This window comes from Salvelinus alpinus, chromosome 8, assembly GCF_045679555.1.
Source record: "Salvelinus alpinus chromosome 8, SLU_Salpinus.1, whole genome shotgun sequence".
NCBI lineage: Eukaryota > Metazoa > Chordata > Actinopteri > Salmoniformes > Salmonidae > Salvelinus > Salvelinus alpinus.
Window position 1 is genome coordinate 38,737,338 of NC_092093.1, and position 25,359 is coordinate 38,762,696.

Consider the following 25,359-nt stretch of genomic DNA (forward strand, 5'->3'; position numbering starts at 1 on the left):
AGTCCACTTATCACACTGTCATAAACCAGTGTCTGCCGCACCTGGGCTAGATCTCAATAGTTGTAACTAGCTTCCTCTCCTTGCGTCCTTTTTCCTCCATGATCACTGATCCGGCCGGACAGAACAGGTGGATGCAAAATAGTCGAAAGTAAACCTAACCAGTCTGTTCACCTATAAAAAGGTAGGTCATGGAAAAAAGGAGACAAGGAAAGGAAGCCATTTCAGACTAACAAAACATAGCCCTGGACCTGTCTTTATCCTCTTAATGAAACACTCGTGTTGGATATGCTGCCAATGTAACGTTATTCTAAATCAGAACTTTATAAAAGGTAATACTTTCACCATTGGACTTTTGCTAAATCACGGCACATTCTTCTTTTACATCAGTCTATATTCTCAACATTTTGTCAAATATAATGTCAATGGAGCTTTAGTCCACAGCATGTTCTGAACCATAAGATGGAAGCAGCACAGCTATGCAACATGTTGCTGTGCTTTTTAATCTTAGATTTAAAAATCGGAGGCTAATTGTTCCTATATGTGTCACGCATCACTCCCCTCTCCCTCAGTGCATTTGCAGATACACCTGCATTCGCCCATTCCAGCCCATCCAATTTAAAATCTCTATTTAGTAACACGGCAACCATCATATCCAGGCTGCCATGTAGATAAGAGGAGAGCAGAGCGCTGCCCCGCAGCTTTGTCTGTCAGGGTGCATCGCAAATGCCACCCTATTCCCCATACTTTTGACCAGAGTTCTGTGGGCCCCGGTCAAAAGTAGTGCACTATGGGAATAGGGTGCCATTTAGGACGCAGCCTCCGCTTTGTGATGTAAGCCTGGTGTCTAGCACAGATGTATTAATCAGATTTAAAGCACCTGTTCCCTCTCTATCAATACGGGATCATATTACACAGTGCCATGGTCACAGCACCCGGCCATTATGTTAGAGAAAAGGTTAGGCAGCATCTCCACAGGGATAGGAAATAGGGACAGCTGCACCTGCCCCACGCTATACCTACCTGCACATGACAAATCACAAATCAGACCTGCCCTGTGTTTGGTTGTCTGGATTATTTCAGGTGATTCTTTTTGAGGGTGTTCTTTACAAAGCTAGATAAAGATGTCAATAGCTGACCTGACAATGTTCCTTGCACTTTAGGTTTGATAATATTTGCTAATTTTCACATTAAGAGTTTGCATTTACGTTTTGTTTACATGTGTTCTTTTAAAGAACAGAGCAGGCACTGCCGGAAGTAACATAAATATTACTCAAAGGTTAATTCCACCCCCGTTTCCCCTTCCTTTGTGGTGTGCTGCCATTTTCCATCCAACAAGGTGTGCAGGGAAACCAATCTAGCTAATGCTGAATGCTCAAGGACCAGTTAGCACTCTAAGATCACTGTGTGGTTATTAGTGATCCATGGAAGCGTTTGGAGAAATGGACAATTCTGTGGATAACACAATGTTCTCTGCAACCATTCTCACTCTGTACCTTGTCAGAGCATTCAACACATTTGGACATTTATTTTCAATAGAGCCAGTACCCATAATAAATTTGTTAGTATTTAAGTAGGAGCGCTGGCACTTATGTTTCACTCAGTGCTTCCAGTGGCGCCATCTAATACTAAGAAATGTCCAAATTGTTTGGTATGAACACTGCTAAAATAATAATAGAATGTTTGAGCTGAAAGCTGGTACTCTCTTTTAGGTGGTTTAGTGCTCAGGGAAATCGCTGCAGAATGCTGTGGTAGCCATGCTGGTTAAGTGTGCCTTGAATTCTAAATAAATCACAGACAGTGTCACCAGCAAAGCACCCCCACACCATCATACCTCCTCCTCCATGCTTCACGGTGGGAACCACACATGCAGAAATCATCCGTTCACCTTATTTGGTTCCAATCGGTTGGAACCAAAAATCTCAAATTTGGACCAATCAGACCAAGGGACAGATTTCCACCGGTCTAATGTCCATTGCTCGTGTTTCTTGGCCCAAGCAAGTCTCGTCTTCTTATTGGTGTCCATTAGTAGTGGTTTCTTTGCAGCAATTTGACCATGAAGGCCTGATTCACGTAGTCTCCTCTGAACAGTTGATGTTGAGATGTGTCTGTTACTTGAACTTTGTGAAGCATTTATTTGGTCTGCAATCTGATGTGCAGTTAGCTCTAATGAACTTATCCTCTGCAGCAGAGTTAACTGGTTCTTCCTTTCCTGTGGCGGTCCTCATGAGAGCCAGTTTCATCATAGCGCTTGATGGTTTTTGCGACTGCACTTGAAGAAACTTTCAAAGTTCTTGACATTTTTCAGATTGACTGACCTTCATGTCTTAAAGTAATGATGGACTGTTGTTTCTCTTTGCTTATTTGAGTTGTTTTTGCTATAATATGGACTTGGTCTTTTACCAAATAGGGCTATCTTCTGTATTCTGTATCTTCTGTATTCTAGAAAATAGTAAAAATAAAGAAAAACCCTTGAATGAGTAGGTGTGTGTCCCAACTTTTGACTGGTACTGTATATTGGTTAAAAATACTAGAGTGACTGAAATATTAACATTTTAGGAGAGTCATTTTTTGAGGTAATCAAACAAATTAATATTTTACTTTTACGGACACTCTCTGCCACGTCGCCTCAGGCACCATATGCACTCAACCACATCAACCGAAAACTAACCACGGAACCAAACGTCACCATTATTGTGGTAGTGGGGTCATCAGACACTGGCTTCACTTTTTTTGAAGTATTGAGAAATTGTATACAAGCATTCATGTGTGTTTTGGTACAGTTGAGAGGTGCTTAGATTTTAACCCATCTCTGAAGGGCACAATCGCCAGATTATATGATTTAATACAGAACATTAATCTGCCTTCCTGGGCAAATACAAAAACTGCATGGGAGCAAGACATGGGTGCCGAGCTACCCGATGACATATGGCAACAGAGTATTGGGCGTATTCACACCTCATAATTTTGCACACCGTCTCCATTCTCAAATGACAGACTTGCAAACATATATCCAAATGTTGACCTCAAGTGTTTGAGATACCATCAGAGTCAAGCGATTGGTGGACAAATGTTTTGGTCGTGCCAGTCTTTGAGTAGCTTCTGGGACCCCATTTTCTTTTGCCATTCTCACACGTGTAACAAAACTATTAGCCCCAACCCATTCACTGCTATTTTTGGAGTACTTCCCCTAAATCAGAATGGCATGCGACAGCTTTTGCCTCGCTACTAGCTCGCCGCCTTGTCCTCTTTCACTGGAAGACTGCAAAGCCGCCTTCCTTTATGCAGTGGGTTAAGGAGGTGATGTCATCCCTGCCTCTGGAAAAGGTTAGGTACACTGTGCATGGGTCCCCAGTCATACAATATGTGGAAAGCCTGTCTTTTACATAGTGTAACTTGTATATTTTAGTAAGCAGTCATGTCTGATCTAGTGGCCATATATTGTGCTGATAAGATTCAACTATAATTACGATACCGATTTTTGTATTTTATATACTTTTTTCCATTGGTTTAGGTTATGTTTCTATCATTGTCTATTTTTTTCTGTGATATATTTGTATGACGCCTTGGTGGGGTGGATGGGTGGAGGGATGGGTGGATGGGATGGGTGGATGGGAGGGAAAGGTGGGCGGTTGGGGAATAAGGGGTTGTACGGTTATTGTACAGGGTTTCTTTCTTTTCTCATATCTGAAAATCGATAAATAAAGTGCACAAAAAAAGAAATGTGTGTTTTAGAGGAAGCTCAATGACATCCAGATGATTGTAATTAGTGGGAGTGACTGGTCGGTATTAGAGCAGCAGCTTGTGCGGCTTTAACAGCAGTGATTAGTAGAAATATGAGTAGAGAGGCTAATAGCTATACCCACCCAGAGCAACATGTGTGAACACACTACCATCCCCTTTCCCACCAAGGCAATTTATACAACCAGCGTACTATCAGTATTACTCTGAATTCATGGTTACCTTCAAACAAACACCAATACAACACCTTTTGTTAGTACAGTCTTTTTTGCATAGTCATAAATAAGCCGTTTTTTTAAAAACTCTTCTTAATCTATCTGCACATGCAGTGTGTGCAGATTCTTGCTTCTCAAAGTCTTGGTGTTTAGTTGATTGGATAAATGAGGCTTTTGTAGTTTTAGGCTTGGGTGAAAGCCTGAACACACACGACAACGCTCCATGGCCACGGGTAAAAACACTTGTCTAAAGTGTATGTCAACAGCATTCACTTGCAGAAAGAGCTGTCCAGCATTTGTCTTTTATTCCAGGAATCCAATCTCTGGAAATGTCACCAGACCTTTGATTGGTTAGAAAGTGGAGCCGCTGTTATGTTTGCATTCATCCCATCTTTGAGATTAACCGTTCCTCCAAACAATTTGCCGTTTAGGCCTGCTCATTCACCATGAGCCGATAACTGCCAGGCAACCGGGTCATTGTGTGTGGATGTGAAAGCAGCGCGGAGGGAGGGAGTGTGCATAACGCAGGGAGGGGGTTGGCAGGCAGGAGCGGCGGAGCGATGGGCACACAGCTGCCTGGGGCTGGCATTCAGGAGGGCCGAGCGCTGGCCCTTTAATTAGCCACTCCACTGTTCTCCTGTCAGGGATCTTCTGCAGCGATCTGTGTTTGCTGTCACTAATGACTTGACTAATGAGGCAGTTAGTGTCCACTAAAATAATGGTGAGGCTCTGCTAGCAGTGGGCCTGGGTGAGTGATGGATCAGTTTGGACCCTGCTGGGCCCCCTTATCAGGCCAACCCAAACGGCTGGCCTCCAGCTTTCCATCCTCCTCTATCCAGCCCACCCCCCTCCTCCATTACTCAGTGCGACAGGGTCAGAGTTGGGGGGGGGGGGACAGGGCTGACAGATAAAGAGGTGGTGGGGCTGCTCTGCCTCTCTGCCTGGTGGTCAGTGGGGTGGGGGGAGTGGGGCGCCGGGGTCACAGCGGTCGTCTGTCAGCGTCTGATAACAGACAGACAGAAAGCCAGGAGCTGGTGATTTGGTCGTGTCCAGAGCCCAATCACAGGCCTTAATGCTTCAGTGCTGGGAGTTAAACCCACCTCCTGGCTCAGATTAACACGGAAAGTTGGATTGAAATGAGCTCCGATTATTCTCTGTTCACCAGAAAAAGTAACTGTATGACTATAACTACTGTTCCCTGAAGAAAGGAAACAATGTACAACATACTATGGGGGAGTCGCACTCTCGCAACTTCGGTTGAAGGATCTACAATCACACCTGTCAAGGCCAATGAAAAATGCGCCTCGCTGGAAGCCCCGCCTTCCACAGGTGATAAGCGTGAGGCGCGGATTCATTCCTTCAATTAAATACCGCTCTTCACCGAGCCCAGGAACGGGCAGCGCTGGGCCAAAGAGGTGTTGTACCTTGTTTCCCTCCTTCAGGAAACAGTAGTTATAGTCATAACGTTACGTTCCCTTTCAGTCAGTCAACTTCGGTAAAACACACTATGGGGAAATATAATCACGCCCCAACCCGACCCAAATGGATACTAAATTAAATGGCCGATGTCAGACCCCCCAGACTTGACCCCGCCAGATGCGGCAGTCTGGGTATTGCACACACGAATGCTGCCTAGTGACTTTCCCCTGTCCCAGCCATAAGCACACTGTGGGCTACACAGGGAGCATTGACATCCAATGTATGCGGATGACTCAACACTATACACGTCGGCTACTACAGCGACTGAAATGACTGCAACACTCAACAAAGAGCTGCAGTTAGTTTCAGAGTGGGTGGCAAGGAATAAGTTGGCCCTAAATATTTCTAAAACTAAAAGCATTGCATTTGGAACAAAAAACACTCACTAAACCCTAAACCTGAACCAAATCTTGTAATAAATAATGTGGAAATTGAGCACGTTGAAATGACTAAACTGCTTGGAGTAACACTAGATTGTAAACTGTCATGGTCAAAACATATTGATGCAGTAGTAGCTAAGACAAGGCAGGTCCTACAGGCCCTAGTTTTGTCGCACCTTGACTACTGTTCAGTCGTGTGGTCAGCTGCCACAAAAAATGACTTAAGAAAATTGCAATTGGCTCAGAACAGGGCAGCACGGCTGGCCCTTAGATGTACACAGAGAGCTAATATTAATAATATGCATGTCAATCTCTCCTGGCTGAAAGTGGAGTAGAGATTGACTTCATCACTACTTTTATTTATGAGAGGTATTGACTTGTTGAATGCACCGAGCTGTCTGTCTAAACTACTGGCACACAGCTCGAACACCCATGCATACCCCACAAGACATGCCACAAGAGGTCTCTTCACAGTCCCCAAGTCCAGAACAGACTATGGGAGGCACACAGTACTACATAGAGCCATGACTACATGGAACTCTATTCCACATCAAGTAACCGATGCAAGCAGTAAAATTAGATTTTTTTTAAAAAACAGATTAAAAAACACCTTATGGAACAGCTGGGACTGAAGCAACACAAACATTGGCACAGACACATGATAACATACGCACTATACATACACATGGATTTAGTAATGTAGATATGTGGTAGTGGTGGAGTAGGGGGCTGAGGACACACAGTGTGTTGTGAAATCTGTGAATGTATTGTAATGTTTTAAAATTGTATAAAGTGCCTTTTGCTGGACCCCAGGAAGAGTAGCTGCTGCTCTGGCAGCAGCTAATGGGGATCCATAATAAATACAAATACAAGCGACATAAGTGTGTAGTGATGCCCAACTTGCCGCAGCACAAATATCTCCTATAGTCAACCCTTTAAACAATGGGCACGACACTGCCAGACCCCTGGTGGAATGGGGCACGTACACCATTAAGTAACCCTGGTTTGGGATGAGTTTGGGATGAGTTGGACCGCAGAGTGAAGGAAAAGCAGCCAGCAAGTGCTCAGCATATGTGGGAACTCCTTCAAGACTGTTGGAAAAGCATTCCAGGTGAAGCTGGTTGCTAGAATGCCAAGAGTGTGCAAAGCTGTCATCAAGTCCAAGGGTGGCTACTTTGAAGAATCTCAAATGATTTGTTTCACACTCTTTTGGTTCCTACATGATTCCATGTGTTATTTCATAGTTTGATGTCTTCAATATTATTTAACAATGTAGAAAAAAGTAAATTAAAAGGAAAACCCTGGAATGAGTAGGTGTGTCCAAACTTTTGACTGGTACTGTAGGTCTAAAATGGGACCCAATGTTCCGTCCATTTTCGGAACCAGGAAACACTGGCTGTACCAGCGTCCTGGATCTTCGACATAGGAACCACACGGATTGCCTGTTTCTGGAAACGGGAGGATATTAACTATCTCAAACCGGGCGTTGAGGCCTCGAGAATAGTCAACCTGATGACACTGCAGAAGCGTGGGGGGGCACAATAAATTGTAGCCTGTACCCTGGCATCACTGTTCACATGATCATGGGTGACACTGCACATGCGCGCCACTGGACGGAGCAGACAGCGAGCCTTCCGATATGTGCCATCTGAATGGACAGGACTCCACTTTGTGGCCTGGGAGAGATTGGAAATGGAAGAAGAACCACCACTCTTGACAACCATCAAACTCACATGTGGAAGACAACACTTTAAACACCGGTGAACACTGGAACTTCGAGGTTGTTAAAATTGTGCCAAGGTTACCCTAAAGCCCAGCCCACTCTGGGTACAAGGGCTCTGGTGATCAGTGATGTCCCCGATTGGCAGTACTGTCACAATGAGCCTCACTCGTTTTAGGTGGTAAGATGCATTCCGGTAACTGGCTGGCTCCCAGCACTGGACCATTTCGAGGTTCATATGAATCCCAGAGACTGTGTGTTGGATAATAGCATTGTCGTGTCCAACCCTGCTTGTTCCCTCGACTTCGCTACCAACCCCTAATCGCCTACAGGGCCCATAACCTGTATCACTAGACACCTCATAGGGAATAGTGAGCTACAGGCAGGAATCAGCAATGAATCTCAGTAATGAGCCACCTATGGGGAGGGGTGCCCCCTTGTGGACAGAGAGCGAATCGCCCAACTTATTACTCCCACGCTGGGGAGATTGATTTACATTTTGAACCCCGTGAACACCATGGGACGCGGGGTACGAGAGGAGCATTAAACATAGACAAGCTTCCAACACGCGCTGTGTTTCCGTGAGATTGTATAGCCTGCATGAACCCCGGCCCCCTTGTGGGCAGAGAGGACTCCGGCAATGACTGATGTAGCACCCAGTTTGACATAACAAAATGTGGGGGGGAACTGTCATCACAGCAATGTTTTTTGTGGAGCAGCGCAGATTCCCCAATCCGAGGAACATGCAAGCCCTGCTCTCTCTACTTTCTCAAACTCCAGGAATTGAACATAGGAATGGGGTTGCCATATTCCTGGGGGAACGCTAGTAAGTTTCATTCAGTGGGAGTTATGCATGCTAGCAGATGTCATTTTTTAAATTTATTTCACCTTTATTTAACCAGGTAGGCCAGTTAAGAACAAGTTCTCATTTACAACTGCGACCTGGCCAAGATAAAGCAAAGCGACAAAAACAGCATCACAGAGTTACACAAACGTACAGTCAATAACACAATAAAAAACTATGTACAGTGTGTGCAAATGTAGAAGAGTAGGGAGGTAAGGCAATAAATAGGCCATAGAGGCAAAATAATTACAATTTAGCCTTAACACTGGAATGATAGATGTGCAGCTGATGATGTGCAAGTAGAGATACTTGGGTGCAAAAGAGCAAGAGGATAAGTAATAATATGGGGATGAGGTAGTTGGGTGTGCTATTTACAGATTGGCTGTGTACAGGCACAATGATCAGTAAGCTGCTCTGACAGCTGATTCTTGAAGTTAGAGAGGGAGATAAGACTCCAGCGTCAGTGATTTTTGCAATTCGTTACAGTCATTGGCAGCAGAGAACTGGAAGGAAAGGAGGCCAAAGGAAGTGTTGGCTTTGGGGATGATCAGTGAAATATACCTGCTGGAGCACGTGCTACGGGTGGGTGTTGCTATGGTGACCAGTGAGCTGAGATAAGGTGGGCCTTTACCTAGCAAAGACATATAGATAACCTGGAGCCAGTGGGTTTGGCGTCGAATATGTAGTGAGGGCCAGCCAATGAGACCATACAGGTCGCAGTGGTGGGTAGTATATGGGACTTTGGTGACAAAATCCAGGAGGCTCCTTAGTCTAAACTAGGCTAGCCAGCCTCTTTGACCGCGTCACTGTACGTTTAGAATAACCAAGCGAATTAACACTATGTTAGCTAAACAAGAGAGCTACCCAAGCAACTCTACCGTGGGGAGGTACAAATAGCTAGTAGTAGCTAGCTTGCCTCGGTGATGCAGCACTTGTTAGCTAGCCTAGTCTCGAAAGTGTAGGTAGGATCAGTGACAGAGCGCACAGAAACCAGGAGACAATCGACTTGACCAACGACCCAAACCATCTCTGCGTCCCGCAACTCGGACGAGGTACCTGCATGCGGGAGAGGAAATCACTACCGAAACACAAAGCCCCCTAAAGAATGCTACACTATTGTGAAGAGAACCTGCGCCACGGACTAGTAGGGGAACATTGCCAGCCGTCCCCTAGTCTTACACACAAACTGATTTGAGCGAGGGCAGCCTGAGCATGCACCGAGCCGAGACATACAATACAATCAACGTGAGTATCTTTGAATTCCCTGGGACATGGTTGTTAATCATCCCCAGTTTACAATTGGCTCATTCATCCCCCCTCTCCCCAGTAACTATTCCCCAGGTCGTTTCTGTAAATGAGAATTTGTTCTCGGTCAACCTACCTCATAAAATAAGGGTTACATACAAATAAAAAACCGAACCCGGCTTGTTAGCTTTCGTCGTTTCAGGTACGTTAGCCATCTTACTTATTGCTATAGCCAGGCCAATCAATTACAATAATAACTAATTGTTCATTATTAGGAAACTTTTGAGAACCATACAAACTTCAGCACACAACTTCCAGTGGGTGAGCACAGCAAGGGGCAATTTAGTTGGCGCAACGTAAAACAGTCTCGTGTTCCAATTGTTTGTTTTAGTAGTGTGCACACTGAGGTGTAATTGAAGTAATGAATCCGAGCCTCACTGTTATCACCTGTGGAAGGCGGGGCTCACAGCGAGGCGCGGAATTCATTGACATTTGGCAGGCGTGACTGTAGATCCTTCAACCCGACGCGGCGAGAGTGCGAACCCCGCATAGTATGCGGGACCGAAGTTGACTGACTGAGAGGGAACACACTGGATTAGGCTGCCATTGTGAACAAAGACTATGGTCAAGTTATTTATTCTATACATCAAACCGAGTGTTAAAATCTATTGACATTAAAGGGTTGTAATAAGTATTGTGTTGACACGTCTGTTTGTGTTGCATAAAAAGGTGTTTTTTTTCCACTTCATTCACAAATGTGCAACTTAGACCAGATCTATGCTTTCCCTCCCAGAGACAGGCAGCAGACTCGCAGGCGATCTAAAGCTTGACATGACATGACATGGCTCAGCTCAGTGTACATCTCCTTTTCACTCAGCACCATTGAGGTTTTCTCTGTTGTATTACCAATGGGAATAATGTCCATTTGGCATGGAACAAAGGAGGACATTTACATCACAAGAGACCTTGTACACTCCTGATAGTAAACGCATAAGAGGAACACTACAAGCTGGGGACAAAACCAGACAAAACAAAGGAAGGGCTTTTACTATGAGGCTTAGAAAAGAAAGGATTTTTAATGTATACTGATGTAGATGAAATGCAATAAGGGTATTAGATGGAGGCATTCAGTTGCATCTGCGCCCTCTCACTCAGCTCTCAGAGAATAACAACACACTGCAGATAGAGCCTTAGCTCATATCTCTGTGATCCCCTCTGTTCTTCCTGAACCAATGTACTGCATGTCTAGTATTAGATTATTCTGCTACTACAAAATGGAACAGGAACTCTGAGATAACTGTTGCCGAAATACACCCATTTGATCATCAGGGCAAGACCATTTGTGTTTAGGTATGATGAGGTCATCATCTCTCAGAAAGTACACGTTCTCGTATTCTGCACTGGACATTGTTCATCTATCTATGTATTATTCCTAGGCTGGCTGAAGGCCACTGAATTGTCAGAAGCAAGGTCATCTTCCCAGAAAGCGTTGTGTTTCTTTCCTGCTCCAGCCCACACCTGCAGGTTCAATAACATGACTCTGATCTCTACGCAAGGCTTCCCGGGCTACTACACAAATTAAAAGATGAGATTCCTGTCCACAAGATGCGATACCTGCAGCTTACCTTACTATCATTCAAGGTCTACATGGAAAACTGTCGTCATCAATGTCAATGGAAATCAGAGCTTGGGAATCATTTTGATCTCACGGACACAGAAATGGCCTGTACTACAAATGTACCCAGACACAGAATATATACTGTATCTGCCTATCAAACACACCTTTCAGAAGGCTCTATAAAAGCTTTAACATACTACATAATGAACATCTGTTGTAGACTGTGCCAAGCTGACTAACCCACAGCCATGGCTACTGTGACAGGGACAATACCCATCTGTCTCTCCGCTCCTGGATCAACGTGGTGACGGGCAAGATGGTGGGCATCGACAGGGCAGTCAAGCACGTGCTGGTGTCTGGGGGCAGGAAGGTGCCCTATGATCACCTCATCTTCTATACAGGCCAGCTGTACCAGGTTAGAGGGAAATATAACACACTGGTCTACTACAGGGGTGACGAACAAATTTTGCCTCGGGAGCCGCATTCGGTCTTCAGTGAGGTCCGCAATGATAATTTCCTCTCTGTCAAAATTGGCTTTAGTTAATTTAAATTTAATTTAATTTAAATAATATTAAGTTTGAATTGGACCCCCTCGCTGTCACGCCCTGACCTTAGAGAGCTTTTTATGTCTCTATTTTGGTTTGGTCAGGGTGTGATTTTGGGTGGGCATTCTATGTTCTATTTTCTATGTTTTGGTATTTCTTTGTTTTGGCCGGGTATGGTTCTCAATCAGGGACAGCTGTCTATCGTTTTCTCTGATTGGAAACCATACTTAGGTAGCCCTTTTTCCCTCCTTTTGTGGTGGGTAGTTAACTGTGTTAGAGGCTTCGTAGCCCTGTTAAGCTTCACGGTCGTTTTGTATTGTTTATTGTTTTGTTGGCGACATCCAAAATAATGAATATGTACGCTCACCACGCTGCACTTTGGTCTTCTTCCAGCATCGGCCGTGACACTCGCGGGCCGGATGTTTGACACTTCTGGTCTACTATGTAATAGTGTCAGGTGAAAAGCACACTGTCCTCTATTTAAAAAAACACAATGGTAAATCTTAGTGCTGGTGGTAGCGTTGTAGGGTTCAGGGGTGTGTCAGAAATATTTTTGCTATTTTCACAACCGTACAGTAATGATGGGCGCAATAGCTGGCGGTGGCGCTAAAGGACTAGATGTTGATGAATAAACAAGTTGTTGGTGTGTCGAGGCTTGGCCCCTGACTGGCCAATCAGAACGTGCTCCATGGCTAAATATGTGGTTGCTTCAAGTTGTGTATTTACCTTTTTTTATGTATTCCATTGTCATCAATTCCAATTCAAATGTTAGTCCGTTATAACCTAGTTCGTTAAATAGCCTTCCCCATATTTGATCATGTTGAACATGTCTGTAGTCCACATTGATCTAATTGCATTGCTTCAATATGGAAATACATTGTTAAACAGGCTATAGCATTCACACTGACGTAGGGGCTAGGCCTACTGTAAATTGCCGTCTGGACATGGACATGGCAAAAGTAGTCAATCATCAAGATTAAATTATCTAAGCTATTGACGAAACAAGAACTTGCTTTAAATAGGCTAAATACAGTTACAGGCACCATAATTGCTCCGTGGGCGTATAATACAGACAAGGCAACTAAGACTATGGAGGGTTTTACGCACATCCCAACTTTTCATAGGAGCTGGATAAAGATCCAATATAAAGACAAATGGGGAATGTCCACTCTCCATTATACTGCTTGCAAATGTAATGTTTTACAAACCTCATGGAACCATCTTACAGATCGTATTTGCACTTCTCCAGAAATAGCAGACGAAGTTGCATTGCATTCGAGCAATGTACATACTCACCATAGACGGGTTGGCAGAAGGCCATGTGGTGTTGTGATTCTGAACGGTCAGATAGCTAGCAACAACGACAAGAAGCTGCCACGTGGGGAATCGTAGGTTGGCTCATTTCTGCGCGTTGTATCATGTTATTGATACCGTGTCTTGTTTTGAGGTGTTTTGACTCATGTCAATGCTAATACGGCTAAAATGAGCTATCTCGATAACCAGCAACTTTAACGATGTATTGGAGAGACAACAAGTGGTCATGGTGCAAATGTATTTATGTTTTCAATAAACATTTGGGGACAAAATAGTTTACATGATGGTCAACAGTCTAAGCCAACCCCGCCCGATAGTTGAGCATGCCTCGGTTTTGTTACTAAACAACCAACCCGTCTATAAACCCATAGACAGTGAATCTTAATATTAAGTGTGTTTTTTTAATCAAATTAAATGAAAAAACAAATCTGTTTTTCAAACAAATAATATTTCTAAATAGGATTTGGTCAGAAACACGATATCATATACCGCTTCTCCCGTTCCATGGCACTGTAGGCTTACATTTCTTTATGTATAACATTCACATGTCTCTACGAAATACTAGCTCCTCTCACTTTGTATCATTGCCAATGTGCGAGGCAGATTCTCAAAAAGTCTGCCGTTGATATGGCATTATAGGTTGAATAGTTTGGAGGAGCTTGTCTTTGCTAATCAGACGAGGGGCACTCTTTGAAAATGGGGATGGATAGCCTACTTCAACAAGCAAAATGCAGTTATGTGAATAATAAAAAAGGGGGAAAAAATCCCAAATACTTCAAAGCACTCTCAGTAATACCCCTCTATTCATAGGCTACTTAGCTAATGGACAAGATAAAAAAGACAAACCAATGCTGCTAAACCAGCCTTAAATGAGGGGAGGGTAGGCTATGCTTCATTATTTGTAATTTCTTTTTATTAAACAAAATGGGAAACAAATACTTATTCTAAATATGAGATTCACCGGCACAAAAGGCACATCATTCCTTCAATGGGCACTGTGTGTCAAGGCTGGCTAGGCTTCGCTTCCGCTCTCAAAATCCATGATACCATTATCAACTGCTTTACCGTTAAGACCTGCTTTTTGTGGTTCTTAAAACTCCCCATTAGCACTGCATGAAATTGTCACGTTTGCGTTTGTTAAGGACAAACCTCAAATATTGGCACCCCTCCCACCTCAGCTCAAGTGAGCTGATGATACACAGGTAAGTTTCCAAACCTGGTGTTTGGATGGGAAATGCCAAAAGCGGCAGCTTTTACATGACAAAAAAACGAACGTGCGTTTAACACTGCCACTTCCTTAGCGCCAGACGAAAATAGAGCCCTCTGTTTCTATAGGTAGAGCAAGTTATTTCGACATAATCGTCATCATTTCTTAACGCCCTGATGCTGTACTGATGACATACCCTTCTTTTTCTGTTTACGTGCACAATGTTGAATGATTGCTGTGAGGATTTCTAGATTCATCCCTGCTAGGTTCCCTGTGCCGCTGGTGTGGACATAAGCCAACTTCCTCGCAACAGCCAGCTCCTAGCCCTGCCGTAGATAGACCGGGCCCGTCCCATCCAACCTCTTCACCCTCAACAACCACCACGACTGTGTGACAGTCTACCAGTGGCTGCTGATAAACTCTGTAGAGCTGGAGGGTATGAATGTAGCCTGGGTACCAGTCTGTTTGTGCCATCATTCCAGTCCTTGCCACTCCTTGTCATGCCAAGCAAATGTTGAGGAGTGGCACAAACAGACTAGTAACCAGGCTAGCTCCTGAGAGTATTCAGACCCCTTGACTTTTTCCACATTTTGTTATGTTACGGTCTTATACAGAAATGGATGAAATAAAAAATGGTCCTCATCAATCTACACACTATACCCCATAATGAAAAAGTGAAAACAGGTTTTTATACATTTGTAAAAAAAATAATAAACAGAAATACCTTATTTACATAAGTATACAGACCCTTTGCTATGAGACTCGAAATTGAGCTCAGGTGCATCCTGTTTCCATTGATCATCCTTGAGATATTTCTACAACTTGATTGATTGGAGTCCACCTGTGGTAAATTCAATTGATTGGACATGATTTGGAAAGGCACACACCTGTGTGTGTATATATAAGGTCCCACAGTGGACAGTGCATGTCAGAGCAAAAACAAAGCCAGGAGGTCGAAGAAATTGTCCGTAGAGCTCCGAGACAGGATTGTGTCGAGGCACAAATCTGGGGAAGGGTACTAAAACATTTCTGCAGCATTGAAGGTCCCCCAAGAACACAGTTGCCTCCATCATTCTGAAATTGAAGAAGTTTGGGCCCACCAAGACTCTTCCTAGACCTGGCCACCTGGCCAAACTGAGCAATCGGGGGAGAAGGGCCTTGGTCAGGGAGGTGACCAAGAACTAATGGTCACTCTGACAAAGCTCCAGAGTTCATCTGTGGAGATGGGAGAACTTTCCAGAAGGACAACCATCTCTGCAGCACTCCACCAATCAGGCCTTTCTGGTAGAGTGGCCAGACGGAAGCCACTCCTCAGTAAAAGGCACATGACAGGCCGCTTGGAGTTTGCCAAAAGACACCTAAAGGACTCTCAGACCATGAGAAACAAGATTCTCTGGTCTGATGAAACCAAAATGTAACACTTTGGCCTGAATGCCAAGTGTCACGTCTGGAGGAAACCTGGCACCATCCCTACGGTGAAGCATGGTGGTGGCAGCATCATGCTGTGGGGTTGTTTTTCAGCGGCAGGGATTGGGAGACTAGTCAGGATCGAGGGAAAGATGAACGGCGCAAAGTACAGAGAGACTCTTGATGAAAACCTGCTCCAGAGCGCTCAGAACCTCAGACTAGGGCGAAGGTTCACCTTCCAACAGGACAACGACCCTAAGCACACAGCCAAGACAACGCAAGAGTGGCTTCGGGACAAGTCTCTGAATGTCCTTGAGTGGCCCAGCCAAACCTCGGACTTGAACCCGATCTAACATCTCTGGAGAGACCTTAAAATAGCTGTGCAGCGACGCTCCCCATCCAACCTGACAGAGCTTGAGAGGATCTGCAGAATAGAATGGGAGAAACTTCTCTAACACAGGTGTACCTAGCTTGTCGCGTCATACCTAAGAAGATTCGAGGCTGTAATCGCTGCCATAGGTGCTTCAACAATGTACTGAGTAAAGGGTCTGACTACTTATGTAAATGTTATATTTCAGTGTTTTTACTTTTAATACATTTGCTAAAACCTGTTTTTGCTTTGTCATTATGGGGTATTGTGTGTAGATTAATGAGGGGGGAAAACTATGTACTCCATTTTAGAATAAGGCTGTAACGTAACAAAATGTGGAAAATGTCAAGGCGTCTGAATACTTTCCGAATGTACTGTATGTAGGAAGTGCCAAAGGCATGATAACCCCCTTACATTAATTCCCACTGATGTGCCATTATTCAATAGGATATGAATAATAACGGTAATTAGTGAGAAGGGGGAAATCTTTCATCTCTCTCAACCAGCTCTGCCTCCTCCATCTCCCTTCATTTACAGGGTGATATTAATTTCTGAGAGGCTGTGTCCCAAATGGTAATCTATTCCTTAAATAGTGCACTACTTTTGACCAGAGCCTATGGGCCCTGGTCAAAAGTAGTGCACTATAAAGGGAATAGGGTGCCATTTGGAACGTAGACAGAGAAAAGGTTTTCTGTTTTCTGCTGATGAAAAGACTGATGTCATTAAGTGGAATTAATCTTTTTCCTCTGAAGGAATATGAGATGTGCAGTGATCCAGATTAAGCCTATTATATTCACTAATTAGGGGATCTGTTCATTATGGAGGATATCATTACAAAATGCAAATGACTGTTACTACGAATTGAATGTTGTAGACAGAATGAAAATGTGTTGGAAATGGCTGTATTTTATTTGTTCCTTATTCCCCCTCGAAAAATTTGAAAGGAATGGAAGAATAAGAAGGAGGAAGGAGGAATAATAACGAATATAAATCATAGAAATATAGCACGCATTTAAAGTGCAGTATTGTACTATGCAGTGGCTTTGCTGTAGCTATCCACTTCAGCACCATGGACAGGGGCACAGAAAAGAACTGGAAAACAGTGAGGGCCTTCAATAAACTGCTTTCTGTTTCTACAAAAGTGATTTTAAATAAATTACTTTATTCAGGCACAAGCTCTAATCAACTGGGACGCAACCATTGTTGTTCCTCCCATTTAGGATAATACGCCCATGGGTAGGGATGCCTACCTCGAGCAGAAAGCTGTCACTTCCGAAGCCTGTGCATCAAAGGACCCATTCACTGAGGCTAAACTCATTTAGATCCTCCTTTTGCTGTCATTATTAGCATAATTGTGTTTTCATCACCAAGGCATGTCTTACATACAGAGGCTGAGCTGTAAGAATTCAGAGGTCACTGGGATAGCTGCTCTCATCTCGCCCCCCCCCCCCCACCACAGCTCTTCACTGACAAGGAGAAGATTAGGCAGTCTTTGTTTGGTTGCCTTGCCCCCTTGTTGCCAAGTGACCTGATCTTCCCCATCCACGTAGCGTCTGAGTAATTTGGTTGGCTGTAGTAGATTTCAACCAATCCTCTTTTTGTGATTGTAAATTGCATCAAGCTCACTATTCATTCAATCTCTGTTCTTTGTTTGAATGTCTAGTTTTTATGTTGGCGCGACAGGTAATACCATCATCACAGCAACACCATCGATGTGTACACCCGTGTGGGGATTCTGTAAAGCCTGGGTGTTGAAGGCTTTCGTATCCACTTGCCCACTGATGAGGCTCTAGCTGCAGCCTCAGCTCCTGCTTCAGTAACCACACGGGGGAGAAGGCCTTGGAGAACAGTGGGGTCCATGTTCACCACAACTGCTTTCTGGCCCAGATGAATGACGGACAGCACCCTGAGTCAATCACCTTCGTGTCGTTCACCAGTGACAGTCAACCTCTCAGGCTGGAGTGCTCTTTAAGTCCAACTCAACAGCTCTGAGAGAAAAGAGGGGCTCTTACTAGGGTACAGTAACCTTATACTTGATTCAGTGAATTGTTGAAGAGATCTCTAAAATGGATTGTACAAAAGTGGTTTTGTGGTCTTTTTTCTCCAAAGTGCTTCAATCGTTGTTGTTTTCTTATTGCCCATTTTTATTGTCGATTTCATCCTGTTATGAGCAGTGTAAAATAGCTGGTAGAAAGGGGTTTTGATACAAATTTAGTAAAACTGTTCACATCCTTGATTTCTTGTGGGTTTTCATGAACCTCTCCTCCAATGGGGTGGACTACGATGCCTTTCAGGCCAACAACAATGCCTGTCTGGTGTATGATGGTCGACTGGTCATAGACACCACCTACCATGCCAGCGACTCCACCATCCGTGCCGTTGGGCCTCTGACCAAGTTTCCCCGGCACTACCACTCAGACCAGTGGTCCCACTCCAGATTCAACTCCAGGGAGGTGGTCCAGGAGCTGGCTGCCCTTCTTCGACCTCACCCTGGAACCGGCCATCAACCCTCCAGCCGACCTGGACTGCCTCATCACCAACTACACACAGGCCAAGTTTTAAGGCCTGATGCCGTCCAACAAGTGCCTTATGATGCCTATCCAAAAATAATGCATTAATTCACAGATTGGGCACATGTTGGACAGTACAGCAGATTGGATAGAACAGCAGCCTCTGGTAAGACACGGGGCGGGGGACAATGCATTTATGTAAACAACAGCTGGTGCACGATATCTAAGGGAGTCTCAAGGTTTTGCTCATGTGAGGTAGAGTACCTCATGATAAGCTGTAGACCACACTATCTACCTAGAGAGTTTTCATCTGTATTTTCCGTAGCTGTCTACATACCACCACAGTTCGATGCTGGCACTAAAACCGCACTCAATGAGCTGTATACCGCCGTGAGCAAACAGGAAAACGCTCATCCAGAAGCGGCACTCCTAGTGGCCAGGGATTCTAATGCAGGGAAACTTAAATCAGTTTTACCTAATTTCTATCAGCATGTTAAATGTGCAACCAGAGGGGAAAACTATTCTAGACCACCATTACTCCACACAAAGAGACGCGTACAAAGCTCTCCCTCGCCCACCATTTGGCAAATCTGATCATAATTCTATCCTCCTGATTCCTGCTTACAAGCTAAAATGTAATCAGGAAGCACCAGTGACTCGGTCTATAAAAAAGTGGTCGGATGAAGCAGATGCTAAACTACAGGACTGTTTTGCTAGCACAGACTGGAATATGTTCCGCGATTCTTCCGATGGCATTGAGAAGTACACCACGTCAGTCACTGACGATGCACTTCAATAAGTGCATCGAGGACGTCATCCCCACAGTGACTGTACGTACATACCCCAACCAGAAGCCATGGATTACAGGCAACATTCGCACTGAGCTAATGGGTAGAGCTACCGCTCTAACCGGGAGCTTATAAAGAACTCCCTCTATGCCCTCCGACGAACCATCAAACAGGCAAAGCTTCAATACAGGACTAAGATCGAATCATACTATACTGGCTCCGACACTCGTCGGATGTGGCAGGGCCTGCAAACTATTACAGACTATAAAGGGAAGCACAGGTGAGAACTGCCTAGTGAAATGAGCCTAGCCGATGAGCTAAATAACTTCTATGCTCGCTTCGAGGCTAGTAACACTGAAACATGCATGAGAGCATCGGCTGTTCCAGACGACTGTGTGATCACGGTCTCCACAGCCGACGTAAGACCTTTAAACAGGTCAACATTCACAAGACCGCAGGGCCTGACGGATTACCAGGACGTGTACTCCGAGCATGCGCTGACCAACTGGCAAGTGTCTTCACTGACATTTTCAACCTCTCCCTGTCTGAGTCTGTAATACCAATATATTTCAAGCAGACCACCATAGTCCCTGTGCCCAAGAACACAAAGGTAACCTGCCTGTATGACTACCAACCCGTAGCACTCATGTCTGTAGCCATGAAATGCTTTGAATGGCTGGTCATGGCTCACATCAACACCATTATCCCAGAAACCCTAGAAACCCACTCCAATTTGCATACCGCACCAACAGATCCACAGATAATGCAATCTCTATTGCACTCCACACTGCCCTTTCACACCTGGACAAAAGGAACACCTATGTGAGAATGCTATTCATTTACTACAGCTCAGCGTTCAACACCATAATGCCCTCAAATCACTAAGCTAAGGACCCTGGGACTCCCTCTGCAACTGGATCCTGGACTTCCTGACGGGCCACCCCCACATGGTAAGTGTAGGTAACGACACATCCGCCATGCTGATCCTCAACACGGGGGCCCCTCAGGGGTCCGTACTCAGTCCCCTCCTGTACTCCCTGTTCACTCATGATTGCACGGCCAGGCACGACTCCAACACCATCATTAAGTTTGCTGATGGCCTGGTCACTGACAACGATGAGACAGCCTATAGGGAGGAGGTCAGAGACCTGACCGTGTGGTGCAAGGACAACAACCTCTCCCTCAACGTGATCAAGACAAAGGAGATGATTGTGGACTACAGGAAAAGGAGTGGAGCAGGTTGAGAGCTGTGTCCACATCACCGACAAACTAATATGGTCCAAGCACACCAAGACAGTCGTGAAAAGGGCACAACAAAACCTATTCCCCCTCAGGAGACTGAAAAGATTTGGCATGGGTCCTCAGATCCTCAAAATGTTCTACAGCTGCACCATCGAGAGCATCCTGATGGGTTGCATCACTGCCTAGTATGGTAACTGCTCGGCCTCTGACCGCAAGGCACTACTGAGGGTAGTGCGTACGGCCCAGTACATCACGGGGGCCAAGCTTCCTGCCATCCAGGACCTCTATACCAGGCGGTGTCAGAGGAAGGCCCTAAAAATTGTCAAAGACTCCAGCCACCCTAGTCATAGACTGTTCTCTCTGCTACCGCACGGCAAGTGGTACCGGAGCACCAAGTCTAGGTCCAAGAGTCTCCTAAATAGCTTCTACCCCCAAGCCATAAGACTCCTGAACAGCTAATCAAATGGCTACCCAGACTATTTGCTACTCTCTGTTTATTATCTATGCATAGTCACTTTATTAACTCTTCCTACATGTACATATTAACTCAATTACCTCGACACCGGTGCCCCTGCACATTGACTCTGTACCGGTACCCCCTGTATATAGCCCCGCTAATTGTTATTTACTGCTGCTCTTTGATAATTTGTTATTTTTATCTCTTACTTTTTTTGAGGTATTTTCCTAGAACTGCATTGTTGGTTAAGGGCTTGGAAGTAAGCATTTCACTGAAAGGTCAACATCTGATGTATTCGGCGCATGTGACATAAGATTTGATTTGTCTCATATCATGAAACACATTTGAGAGAACTATTAGAGACAGCCTAGACGCAAAATAGAACTCAATTGATTGAACATGAAATTGATTTCAATATGATTCAAAGAGCTGATATAGGCCCATGTAGCCCATGTATCTTTTAATACAGTCATCTCAGTTTTCATTTGAAGAATCATTTTATCCTTCACTTGTTTGTAACAGTTTCAAATACTTTAGCAACTTTGTATTTTTGATTGTGTAATTTATCGGCAGTCACTGTCAGACGGATAGAATCAAGATGTTTAGGCTATGTTTAGAGGATATCTGTGACTAATGTGACGAGGAAGGGCAAAAAACATCTAACGATGCTCTATGAGTGGTCAAGATGAACGTTTTTAAGAGCCACGTTACTAACAAAGGCTCTAGGAAACCCTTCAGCTACTGAAGATACATCGTAAGAAGGTTCTAACAATTGTCTTAATGCTACAAAGGCTCTGGGAAACGAGGCCCTGATTGAGTCATAATTCTGATTAGAACTAATTGTACTTTTTTCTATCACTGTGTTGATGTATTGAAAACCACACATTAGCACATTGTCTATCCTGTTATGCAACGTCTGTTCAGGAGACTGTACTCCACATTTTTATGCGATGTTCCATTGTTCCCTGGTAATGGAATCTCTGAGCTACTCAGTTCTTTGTCATTATACTGTGTTTGATAATCAAACAACATTGACCTATTCTGTATTAGGTTAGTCACATGGTAAACAAGGTTATGTCAAGCAGTGTGTTTACAATACAATCACTTCTCTTTGTACTTTTTTCGAACGAATGAAATAGCTTTTTACATTTTTTAGTGGTAGAAATTCAATATCATCACCAGGCATTTCACTGCTCATTCTAAAGCATTTTCTGTTCCGCAGTGGTAGTCATCCACACATACACAATTCTGTTCATTTGAAAATGCATACTGTAACTATTTATTGCTCGTCAAGTTACTAAGTTCCAAGTTATTATTATTTGTTTTATTATTATTACTAATATTATTATTAATTATTACCATTTGTTTTGGAAATATTAAACTAATTAGGTACACTACATGGCCATAAGTATGTGGACACCTGCTCGTCAAACATCTCATTCCAAAATCATGGGCATTAATATGGAGTTGGTCCCCCCTTTGCTGCTATAACAGCTTCCACTCTTCTAGGAAGGCTTTCCACTAGATGTTGGAACATTGCTGCTGGGACTTCCATTGAGCCACTCAACCATTTCTGTATGGACCTCGCTTTGTGCACGGGTGCATTGTCATGCTGAAACAGGGAAGGGCCTTCCCCAAACTGTTGCCACAAAGTTGGAAGCACAGAATCGTCTAGAATGTCATTGTATGCTGTAGCGTTAAGATTTCCCTTCACTGGAACTAAGGGGCCTTTCCCAAACCATGAAAAACAACCCCAGACCATTATTCCTCCTCCACCAAACTTTACAGTTGGTACTATGCATTCGGGCAGGTAGCGTTCTCCTGGCATTCGCCAAACCCAGATTTGTCCGTTGGACTGCCAGATGGTGAAGCGTGATTCATCACTCCAGAGAATGCGTTTCCTCTGCTCCAAAGTAAAAATGGCGGCGAGCTTTACACCACTCCAGCCGACGCTTGGCATTGCACATGGGGATCTTAGGCTTGTGTGCGGCTGCTCGGCCATGGAAACCCATTTCATAAAGCTCCCGACGAACAGTTCTTGTGCTGACGTTGCTTCCAAAGGCAGATTGGACCTCGGTAGTGTGGTTTTTTCCCCCTGTTTTTTTTCCAGCTGAGCCAGGGCAGAAATTTTACTAACTGACATCTTATGACGGTGCCACGTTGAAGGTCACTGAGCTCTTCAGTAAGACCATTCTACTGACAATGTTTGTCTATGGAGATTGCATGGCTGGGTGGCCGATTTTATACACCTGTCAGCAACAGGTGTGGCCGAATAGGCCGAATCCACTAATTTGAAGGGTGTCCATATACTTTTGTATATATAGTGTATTTCACACCATCCTACATTTCTTAACATGGAAGCATTATTTTCAAGCCCACTGTAAGCAAGATACTGTATGTTTGTATTGGACCCATGCCTGGGTTTTCATTGTCTATTGGCATTAGTAAACACATAAACCTCTGTTTAGCTGTACTATCTGCTTTTAATATCTGTACACCAAGAGACTGCCAGAAGGATACAGTTATCTCCATGCTACCAAGCCAGACATCGAGCAAAGGCCATCTTGACCCTGTAGAGGTAAGTACTATTTTAAACGCTCACTAGAAAGTGTATGGCTTGATCATTTTTTCCCACATCGGTATGCATTTTTCTTTGTGACGTAATTCAACTGCTCATTTTGCAGAGTACGATCTATGATTTCTCTCTCAATTACTTTGATCATTAGAACATTTTAGTAAGAGATATGAAAAGGATAGGGATATTTTTTTTGAAGTTCTCATACAAGTTGCGCTGTTAACAGCAACACTGGAATCTATCTGATCCGTCCTATTTTCCCCAGGGCCGAGAGATCCTGACTGGCCGCATAGAGACTGGCAACTACTTCCACCTGCACCTGAACCAGTATGACATGGTGGAGACCATCACCTGTTTGTCACTGAAGCCTCTCCCAGTGTCCAACTACATGTGTCTCTATGGGAAACATGAGCTGTTGCTCAACCACCTGTGTTCCCGGTATGATGAAGGCCTGGTTCACGACCTCTACAGGTAGCTGCTCTGGCTGTTTACATTACAGAGAGGAGAGGGAGGAAGTGGGGCTGTTCAGGTCACTGGAAAGATATAGTTACATTTCAAATGTTTACACACAAGTATGGTATAGTGAGTAGTAAAGCAATGCTTATCTTTATTAGTTGTATAAATCAGCCTCTTGAAGTAGGCAGCTCTCTCAGATATTATCCCCTGTCAGTGTTTCCTGGTTGGCTATAATTTGAAGATCTGTGTGTGAGTGACCTCATTTCTGATGTTTCAACACAAGCGACCCCCAGATATAGGAGCCATTGTCCCTGGGTCTAATCTGTTTATGCAGGTCCCTAATCTGCTTTTCTGCTCTATGGAGGAGACAATGGCTTAGCCACCCTGCAGTGGTCATAAGGCTCTGTAACACATATTAAATCTGGATTTTTCACTGGACCTTGTCATGGCTCTGAATAAGGCCACTCTCAATGTCATTATTGAAGCTGACTGAACACATCATGAACCGGTAAAATAATTGATTGACAATGTTGCTGCTGCTGTTGTTGGGGGTTATTAGATGAACGCACTAACTGTGTGTGTGGACGTGTTTAGCTATACTTGTGGGGACCAGAAAAATTTGACCAACTGGTGACATGTTGTTAGTCGTCACAAGGAAAAATACTATTTCTAAGGGGTTTAGGGTTAGAATTATTGTTAGGATTAGGGGTTAAGGTTAGGTTTTGGTGTTAAGGTTAGTGTGTGTGTGGGTCTGCGTGCGTGCGTGCGTGCGTGGTTTTGTAGTTATTTCAAGGAGAAATGGTGCTTGGCAATATATCATGATCACTTTGCGGACTTTGAGCAGGAAATGCACCCACTCATGGAATCAAGTGCAGGTTTGATTTCTCGCATATTTCTCGACTCATATTCATAAGGATAATGTGTAATACGTTTTAGTGTTTGCTTGTCATTTAGATGACTATTTGTCTACCAATATTATTTGTTATATTTAGGGGCTTTGTTGAACTGGTAAGTAAAATAGAAAGGACACTTTTAATGGAGCCTTTTCTCCGGGACCACAATGATGTGTCCATTCCAGAGCGGATTCAGAGAATGGTGGATGAAGCTGGACATTATTGAGCCAAACATATTTCTCAAGAATTTGTTTGAGGAAAATGGAGGTCTGGCTTCCCTGAAGACCAGCTCTCTGAATTACCTAAGGTACAACAGATACCATGTAACCATGTATTACCAGCCTGGACTACTGTAA

General features: G+C 44.1%; 1 pseudogene; it reads left to right on the forward strand.

Annotated features, from left to right (window-relative positions):
• Positions 1-25,359, forward strand: part of LOC139582295 (cilia- and flagella-associated protein 61-like) — a 35,150-nt pseudogene extending 9,791 nt beyond the window's left edge.